Source organism: Pimephales promelas, chromosome 12, assembly GCF_988280905.1.
Source record: "Pimephales promelas chromosome 12, fPimPro1.hap1.1, whole genome shotgun sequence".
NCBI lineage: Eukaryota > Metazoa > Chordata > Actinopteri > Cypriniformes > Leuciscidae > Pimephales > Pimephales promelas.
Window position 1 is genome coordinate 15,516,785 of NC_142780.1, and position 10,601 is coordinate 15,527,385.

Here is a 10,601-nt window from a genome sequence, read left to right on the forward strand (position 1 = left end):
ATATTTTACCCATTTTCTTTGCTGGGTCTTCACTTTGTGTTACAGGAAATACATTTTTTCATAGGACTGTACAGAAAACAATGAAACCGGTTCCTTGTATTGTTCCTTAAAGAACCAGCTCATCAGAAGATATAGTTGCTAAAGTTGTGTTAGATAACAAATATATGCTATGAAGACAGATTAAATGAATATCATAAATCATAGCCTACTGACAGTTTGTCTCCATAAAATAGGCATAGGCCTATACAACTATGAGAATAAAGAGAGACTACATTCATTTGGATTAAACGAGGCTTTAGTTGCTTTAAAGACAAGATGATAGTTAAATAAATGGAGAACATTCTTAATGTTGTGCACATAGACAGTAAAAGAAAAGTTGAGCACCAGATGACGCTAGGCTATTTACTTATATAGCCTACCTTTGTTACATCCATGTAATTAGTCCTAATTTATATCATGTTCTAGTAAATTGTATTAGTATTCAGAGTTTCATCTCAACTTTCTTCATCAGTAAAGTCATTCAAAGTGAACTCAGCTCCTTAACTTTATAGGAGACACAAACATTGACCAAACTGTAAATCAAGCAATGTCTATTTTTCTTCAGGGATGTTGTATCAATAAAGCACTATTGTTAAACGATTAGGCAAATATTCTGACAGACGACCAAAGCAGTTTCTTAATGCTTCTGAAAAAATTGGGTTCAAAAATGTTTTTGAAATAAGTCTCTTTTGCTCACCAAGGCTGCATTTACTTGATACAAAGTACAATAAAAACAGTAGTATTGTAAAATACTATTACAATTTAAAGGAACTGTTTGCTTTTTCAATATATTTTAAAATGTAACATTCCTGTGATGGTAAAGTTAGATGTCTGTGGATCTGTTTTTCCTAAAGTTGAGGAGTCCTGCAAGTTTGTTCACATTGAATCTACACCGTTGAGCTAAAACATTATGTCCACCCGCCTAAAATGCTGTTGGTCCTCTGTGTGCTGCCAAAACAGCGCCGACCCGCCGAGGCGTGACTCTATAGGACCCTGAAGGTGTTCTGTGGTGTCTGGCACCAACACGTTACCAGCAGATCCTTCAAGTCCTGTAGGTTATGAGGTGGAGTTGCGGAGTGAATTTGTTGGGGCAGCATATCCCACAGATGCTCAACTGGATTGACAACTGGGGAATTTGGAAGCCAGGGCAACACCTTGAACTCTTAATCTTGTTCCTCAAACCATTCCAGAACAATGTGTGCAGTGTGGCAGGGTGCATTACCTTGTTGAAAGAGGCCACTTCCAACATAGGAGCACCATTGCTATGAAGGGGTGTACTGTTGGTCTGCAATAAAGTTTAGGTAGTAGGTGACTTGAAAAAATTTACACCCATACAACCCCAGGGTTACCCAGCAGAACATTGCCCATAGCATCAAACCCCCGCCACTGACTTGTCATAGTCCCACAGTGCATCCTGATGCCATCACTTCTCCCCAAGTAAATGGCCAACATGTACAGGGCGGTCCACGTGATGCAAAAGAAAGCGTGACTCATTGGACCAGGCAACCTTCCTCTGCTTTAAGGTTCTGAAACTTGCGTGCCCATTGAAAGGGCTTTTAGACAGTGGCTTTAGACTGTCTCTTGTGACACATTCCTTCCAAGGCCATCTTTCAAATTTTGTGTGACTTGTGCCACAGTAGACCTTCTGGTGGATAGCCTTCGTTGCTCTCGTGATGAGACTTGGGTGCCCAACACACTATCACCGGTTTGTGGTTTGTCCCGTCTCAGATTGCTTTGGTAAAATACTTACCTCTGCTGGACCAGGAGCAACCTGTTTCAGAGATACTCTGACAGTTTGTTTGCAAAATTTGGCCTATGTCAAAGTCACTCAGATCTTTATTCCTGCCTCCAACATGTTACAAGAATTACAAGAGCTGATTGTTTGCTATACCATCTCATCTCATAATATCTGGCCTTGTTAGGAGATGATCAATGATATTACCTTCACCTGTGACTGGTCACAATGTTTTATCTAATTAGTGTAAATGGATATATATATATGCTGGAGATATTCACTACTATTCACTGCACAATCAAATGAAATAACAGCTTGAACTCAGAACTTGTAAATGAATGGATTCCTTCTACTCAATTAGAGCAACACGGGTAACATGTTCTGAAAGAACACTAAAAGTTCATCGTCCTTCTCAAATGAAGAGTTTAATAAAGCTTTTTTAAAACGTGTAGCTGATCGAGTGTGAATGTGGCATCCTGGTGGGATTTTGCGATACATGAATTATGATTATTTCATCATTTTTAAGATTACTGGGTCTGTTTGAAACATTTCCTGTATTTGAGTAGGCTACCTCTCCCGTTGTTTTTCTCTTCTTTGATTGTGTAATACCGCCCTCTGTTGTTTGCAACGGCATTGGCAACTTTGTGATTTGGTTGGTGATTAATGGAAATTAAAATTATAATAAAAATGTTTTACATTTTAATTTTCTTTAAAACCAATTATATTTATATTGACATAATAATAGAATATATATTCCATAGAAATACCTTTTACATAATAATGCTTATTTTAAATCTTTTCTATATTACATTACATATTTATTAAATCATGAAAATCTAAAGTGTATTTGTAGTGTAAATACAAACCGTAATATATCATGTAATAATGTAATGTGTGTATATATATGACAGAATATTCCATAGAAATGATTATTATACATAAAATGCTTATATATCTAAGGAATGTTTGCAGCACCTTTTTGCAGCACAAAGAATTAAGGCAAAAGGGGTCCAAATCCAGTACTAGCAAAGTGTAAGTGGCCGGTGAGTAGGCTATTTATTTTGTCAGATGGGGTGATGTTTAGTTTTACAGCTAATAGTGTCATAGCTTCTGGGGCAAACCCACTCATAGCAGGATAATCCCAATGGATTGGGCTCCATAAGCCCCATGAAACCCCACTAACACCAGTAGGAATTTGCCTTCACCATGGCTGAATGTTCCCACAAATTGAATTAGTAGACTGTCAGTGAGGGGAAAGCACAAGGCAGGTCAAGCCACTGTATTCCAGTCCTGTCGGAGACCTGCTGACCTTTGAACTTTACACTTCCCGTGAGGTTTATGGTTCATTATGTCAATGAACATATGTGATGATCATTACCGCCTTTCTCTGTCTAAAACAAAAGGGTCTCACTTAGACTATGTACAACAAGCTCAAAAATTATTTGGGCAATACATAATCCCATGCATACGTAATGATAATACTTACATTTGTGTTATTTTAGAATTTTAGAATTTTACTATCGCTTTAAATTTGGAAAATAGTAATAAATAATTAATAGGTGTGCCCGAATGGAGCAATGTGAAAAAAAGAATCCTATTGTTTTTACAGAAAAAATAACTGGCAGCTGTAGCTAGTTGCCAAAATAATACTGTAAAAATACAGTGACAATAAATGTAAACATATTTAGAACAACCTGTAACATGAAACATGAAAAACCGTCAAATGTGAAGTGTCACACAGGGAATTCTGGGAATATCCGTTTACATTTTTTCACTGTAGATTTGTTTTGTTTTTTACTTCCAAAAATGGCATTAAACAATATTTTACTTTAGGCTAAAGGAACTTAACCAATAAAATATTTTTACTGAAGCATTTTTTTAGTCTTTTAAAGGTAAAATTGCTATCATTTTTACATTACAATCAATATGTGCACAATAAAAACAGCTGTAATTGTGAAGCAATTCATATTGTCCCATGCCATGCAGTGCAGCTCAAGGCAGATCTGCGAAAGGATGGGGTCATGGGGACACTGGGTCAAGGGAGACTCCCAGGCAGTCAGCATGAGGAATAGCAAACAGCTGGCAACACACACACACACACACACACACACACACACACACACACACACACACACACACACACACACACACACACGTTTACTTAGCCATCTAAATGGGCACATATAGACGTAATGGTTTTTATACTGTACAAACTGTATATTTTATCTTACATTACTCCAAATCTACCCATCACACAAACCTTTCTGCATTTTTACATTAAAAAAAACCTGTATTACTGTATTTTTATAACAGTTTACAAATGAGGATGTCCCTAAAGGGATTTTTTTTTAGATTTTGTTTTGGTCACTTCTGGGTACAAATTTGTCCACAAAATATAGTTAAAGGGATAGTTCACTTTGAAATTAATTTTTGATATGTTTAGCTTACCTAAAGGGCATCCAAGATGTAGGTGTCTTTGTTTCCACAGTATTTTTAATTTTGATATTTTTAGGTCAAACCGTTCTTGTCTGTCAGTCAAATAATGGAGGTCTATCGGGTCTTCCTCAAAGAGCATGCACAGAGAAGTCCAAATTAAACATGATTTAATGACTCGTAAATGTAAGTACACATTGATGGCCTAAGACACGAAACGAGCGGTTTGTGTGAGAAAACGAAGACCCCATACCTCCATTAGGCCTATATGACTGACAGACAAGAATGGTTTGTTCTAAAAATATCAAAATTAAAAATACTGCGGAAACAAAGACACCGACATATTGGATGCCCTTGAGGTAATCAAAAATTAATTTCAAAGTGAACTTTAGGTATACACACTCTCTCTCTCTCTCTCTCTCTCTCTCTCTCTCTCTCTCTCTCTCTCTCTCTCTCACACACACACACACACACACACACACACACACACACACACACACACACACACACGCGCACACACACACACACACACACACACACACACACACACACACACACACACACACACACACACACACACATCCAGATGCTTGACATAAAAGAAAGGAGGTGAGAGGAGAAGAAAGGGTATGAAGACTAAGAAGAGGAAGGAAAGTCAGGATGAAAAATGATCCAAGGTTCAGAGTCAGACAACACCTTGCGGATGACTACTGGGCTTCCAATTTGCTCCTAACAAGCATTCAGGCAGCATGACGTGAAACGTGACATCTCGGTGGAGAAGTGCTGAAGAAGAGTGACCCTCTTCGGCTGCCGTCAGTAGAGTTGGACAGAAGCTGTAAAAGCAGGCGGAGACAAACTGGAATGTGTTTGAAGTGACGTGTAAAATGTGAAACCTCCGACAGCTGTAGATTTATGACGATGACAAATCTGTACATAATCGGTGCTAATCGCATCCTCCACCAGTCCTCAGGAGGGATGAAAGAGTCCCTGTCTACTACTGCGTTCCCAACAGTCATCAGCGACAGACGGCAGGAGTGGGAAAGACCTTCGTGTTATGAGGCATAACTGATCATTAATGTATTTAAAGTCAGGCTGGATGGCTGCAGAGCAAAAGTTTTTTTTTTTTTTTTTTTTTTTTTTTTGCAGGATAATGTTCAGTTATTGTCATTTCAACGGTAGGTGGCAGTCTTCCTCTTCCTTAAATTGTAGAGAAATGCAGCAGGTGCATAAATACTTCTGTGCAGAATGAATATCCCACTAACTCAGACTTAACAACAATGCAATTCAGACAAAATGCAGGGGCTCCAAAATTATTTGAACTCCCAAGCCACACTTAAAAATGGATAGATGTCACTGTATTAAAGGGTTAGTTCACCCAAAAATGAAAATTAAGTCATTAATTACTCACCCCCATGCTGTACCAACCCCACAAGACCTTCGTTCATCTTCGGAACACAAATAAAGATATTTTTGATTGAATCTGAGAGCTAGATCAGTCCTCCATAGACAGCCTGAGGGACTGCCTCTTGACGGTGTAGCAGTCGATTCTGTTCCCTCCCGGAATTCCTGTTCCCTTTACGCAATCATACTACAAGTCATGCGTAGTTGCCGAGTTACCATGCGTACCACCAGAACTGAATACGAGCAAGAAGCACAACTGGATGTACGGGAAGCCAAAAGGTTAAAAAAGGATTGAATTTTTTTTCCGAAACTTGTAGCACTAATTGAGTTTTCATATCTGTCAATTCAATCCATGGTTATTTCTTTTCAAATTTAAAACGTATTACTAATTTCATTTTCAATGTGATGTTTTATAGACTGTAAAATACAGATAACCCTCTAGCGCAGGACTATTTGAACCACAATCACTTCACTGCGTTTAATGTCTCATTTTATAAAACAAATAATGCTTGTTTTGATTCCATTTTTTAGGAGATGTAAAGTTGGCCATCCATTGAAATAGCTTTATTAGCTTTAGTAAAATAAATCTAAACAACAATTTAGAGGCCAAATGAAAGAAATAGGCTAATTTAAACTGAAATTGCAGGATAGTATTTTTATTTTTTTAACTATAGTCCATGGAAAAGTATGGGCTTTTTGTTGTAACAAGTCTTGATGTATCACTATACCTCACTTCTGTCTGTATAGTTCTCTCTCCACTATATAGAATAATTATCATTTGGAATTACTTGCCATCAATTTGGAAATTGCAAATTACATTTTTTTTATGTCAAATGAATATGTGCCTTGAGTTTTGTATTTCATGATTACCTCATACATTTTTGGATCCATTGTTGGAATGTGCCAGCAAGAATAAAAAATTCAGGAGACAATGTTGTGTGGTCATCTCCCCAATTTAGAACACCATTTGTTAATTTATTCATTTAATTAGTGCCCTCTGAAATTGAATTAATCAGGCTATAATTAGAATGTTATGTTGCACCCATAGTCTATATCTTGCATGTGAAAAACAAAAATTAAGGTAGTAATAGCAACATATGGTTTTATTCATATTTATTTAATTATTTTTATTTCATACAGGGAACACAAGGTGTCACCTGAAAATGTGTTTCCCTTGTGACAATAATGTGAAGAACTCTTTTTCTCATGTGTATTTTGGTGACATAGAAACCTGTCATCTCTGACGTTTTGCAATCTTTATAAATAATAATAAGACAATAATATGAAGCATTGAGTTTGGAAGTCAACATGGACATCAAAAGGCAATTTGTATGGGCACAATTCAACTGAGTATATTCAGACATAATACAAAAACAATAAACAAGTGCAAGATTAATTAAATTAATTCACAGAAATATGATTGGGGTTAGAGAGCCATTTTATTATGCTGCAGTGTAGCAATACATTTAAATGTTGCGCCAATGCTTTAGGCCTTTTTCGCTTTCCGTACATCCAGCTGAGCTTCGTTGCAACTGCTACGCATGCGCTGTCAGGGGGAACTGGAATTCCGGTAGGGAACAGAATCGACTGCTACAACGGCCCAGAAAGTCATTAAAAGAAAAGGTTTAAATATTCCATGTGCCTACAGCGGCTCAACTATAACTTTATCAAGCGACGAGACTACTTTTTGTGCAAAAAAAAACGTAAATAACGACTTTATTCGACTTTCCATTACTTCCTTATGGGCGCATGCGCAAGAACTGAGACGAGACCGTTCTTCTTCGACTACTTTTTGTTACCGGCTGCTCACCGCTTAGGAGTATTAGCGCCCCCTACCGTATAAGATGACGTACTGCTTGTAAACAGAACGTTTTGCGCCTCCGGCTATATCAGTACGTCATCTTATACGGTAGGGGGCGGTAAAACTCCTAAGCGGTGAGCAGCCGGTAACAAAAAGTAGTCGAAGAAGAACGGTCTCGTCTCAGTTCTCGCGCATGCGCCCATAAGGAAGTAATGGAAAGTCGAATAAAGTCGTTATTTACGTTTTTTTTTCGCACAAAAAGTAGTCTCGTCGCTTGATGAAGTTATAGTTGAGCCACTGTAGGCACATGGAATATTTAAACCTTTTCTTTTAATGACTTTCTGGGCCGTCAAGAGGCAGTCCCTCAGGCTGTCTATGGAAGACTGATCTAGCTCTCAGATTCAATCAAAAGTATCTTTATTTGTGTTCCGAAGATGAACGAAGGTCTTACGGGGTTGGTACAGCATGGGGGTGAGTAATTAATGACTTAATTTTCATTTTTGGGTGAACTAACCCTTTAAATAAGAAAACATCAAGCCATGGAATAAATTTGAAAGAAATTCAAGGACACCGTACTTGATATAGCCTACTGAATCATAGCCTATAGATTACCTAAAAACTAATGTCATAAATTAAAACTATGCTTAGACTTTCCTCTCTCAGAAATTAGACAGAAGGCATGTAGTTGCGCTTGTTTTATGATTTATCTTATAAATAATTATTATAATTTATTGAGCTGTTAGTAGAGCTGTTATTTATTATATCACTTCAGTTAAAATTATAGGACTGTGCATAATTCATAGAATTACACTTATTCACATGCATCTCATTGAGTGGGATTCTGTTATTTTATTGAACTGTCATCATTTAATTATTCAAATGTATTATTTGTCAACATATATTTACACAGAATTCCATTTAGCATTTTACATTAATGACACCTTTCTTTGCAAAAATACATAAGATATACTTAATTTCAGATGTAATTTAGATATTCTGTAATAACAGTTGGTCTAAGTTTACACCAGGGTGTTTCTTGTTTCAGATAGTGGGTCATCACACCACAATAGTGGGGCAAGATCGCCCCTTTTCATACTTTTGTGCAAGAACAACTACTGTAAAGTAGTTAAAGAGTCCAGTACTTTTCATAAACAATAAATTAGATCCCAGCTAACAAAAATATTTTCCAAGAACATTATTGCTAACATTCCAATCAAGCTATGAAAACGGTGTTTCTGAATGTTCTCTGAATGTTCAAAATGTCCAGGTTTTTAAAAACAGTTTTTTTTTTAAAAAATGTTTGAAAAACTTACTTTTTTTTTTGTTATGTGAACATTAATGGAATGTTCCATTTGTTCTCTGAAACATGTGAAACTAGTAAGTAGTAACAATAACAAAAAGGTAGATGAAGCATCTATCTAAAATGATTAAAAAAAGGCACCAAAACGAGAAACAAATCCAGAAAAACGTTCAATGAAAGATTTATAAGTAATGTTTTTTTTTTTTTTGCTAACGTCTTGAGACGTTAAAAAACCGTTTTGGCGTTTTTTAAACACCACTTTGAACAAACATTCTGTTACATTACTAGAAGAACGTTTGTTCATAACATTGTTCATAAGTTCTGACCCAGACAGCAACTTAGTGTCTGCCCAGATCCAGCCCACAATCTGGTATACGTGTTTGATCCACATGTACCAGATGTGTCCCGAATCTGGGCCGACACTACTGTACAGTAGGCTATGTTTCTGCCTGGGGAGAACATTTCCTGTTAGCTGACATGATCATTATCTTGGACAAGCTAAACTCATAAATTCTAAAATATGTTTAATTTTATTAGTAAATACACACTGTACATCAGAATCAAATGTTTCTGTAGCTCAAACAGCAGTGAGTGGCAGTAACAGCAGAATCATGGGTTTGACCCATAAAAATGTACACTGTAAAAAAATGATTGTGATTTTAACGGTAAAATACTGTAAAAATGCTACAGTGAAAAACTGTTAAATGGTTAACAGAACCTTTACTTTCTATATACAGTAAATATCTGTGATAGATCTAATGGGAAATTGTTTTTAAAGTGAAAATGAACAATCATTGTATAATTTACAGTGAAAAAAAACGTAAATTGACATTCCCACAATTCTCCGCGTGACACTTCGCATTTGATGTATTTTTGTTGAAATAACTTGTTTCTTCATAGTTTGTTTTTCTAATCATTTATGTACACTAGGGTTTTATGTGACATTTAATGTTGTTAAATTAATGTTTATTGCCTTTTTTCATGTGTGTTACCATGACGGTGTTTGATGTTTGAGTGAATGAGACTGTGCAGCTTCTATATATTTAAATTAAGTTTCTTGTGGTAGAGCTGCATGTGATGAGCTTCCATATATCATGTGACTTTCATCACTGCTGTGTTGTGGGTTGTCAGTATAACAATATTACAAAACAGATAATAATACTTCGATTGGTCGATAATTTAACATTACATCAGATAATAAAATACAGATTATTTCTGTAAATTTTAAGTCTGTAAAACCTTATTACCGTATTTTATACGATAAATTTCTGGCAACAACAGCTGCTGGTATTTTACCGTAAATTTAACACATTTTTTTTTACAGTGTATGCCTTGAATCAATGTAATATAAGTGGCCAAATTTTACTCTTAAAAATAAAGGTTCCAAAAGGTGCTTTAGCAGCGATGCCATAGAAGAACCATCCTTGGTTCCCTAAATAAAAACCTTTCAGTGAACAGTACAAAGCACTTTTTGTGCATTGGAAAGCTTCCATGGATGTTAAATGTTCTCCGTGGACCCATCAATGGCAATAAAGAACTTTATTTTCAAGACTAAGTAGCACTTCACCTTCATCATAAGCGAACGATCTCATCTCAAGACATGCGTACGTCATTTACCTGATAAAGCATTTTTAAAAGCAGAGTTCCTTAAAAAACGACCTGCCCATATTCTCAGGAAACACTCTAAGAGGACCAGCTCTGTTCTTGGATTCCTCCTTTGCCTGATGTTCTAGAGTGTTTTTGACTGAGGCCGCAGGGGACGTTTAACCTCCGTCAGAGCCCCCGTTTCCAGACACAATACCGAGCCAGGATAAACACTACTGTGGCTGGTACACCTGCACAAACTGGCGCTCTCTCCCTCATACCGCAGACTCTCGTCTTCTGCACAATAA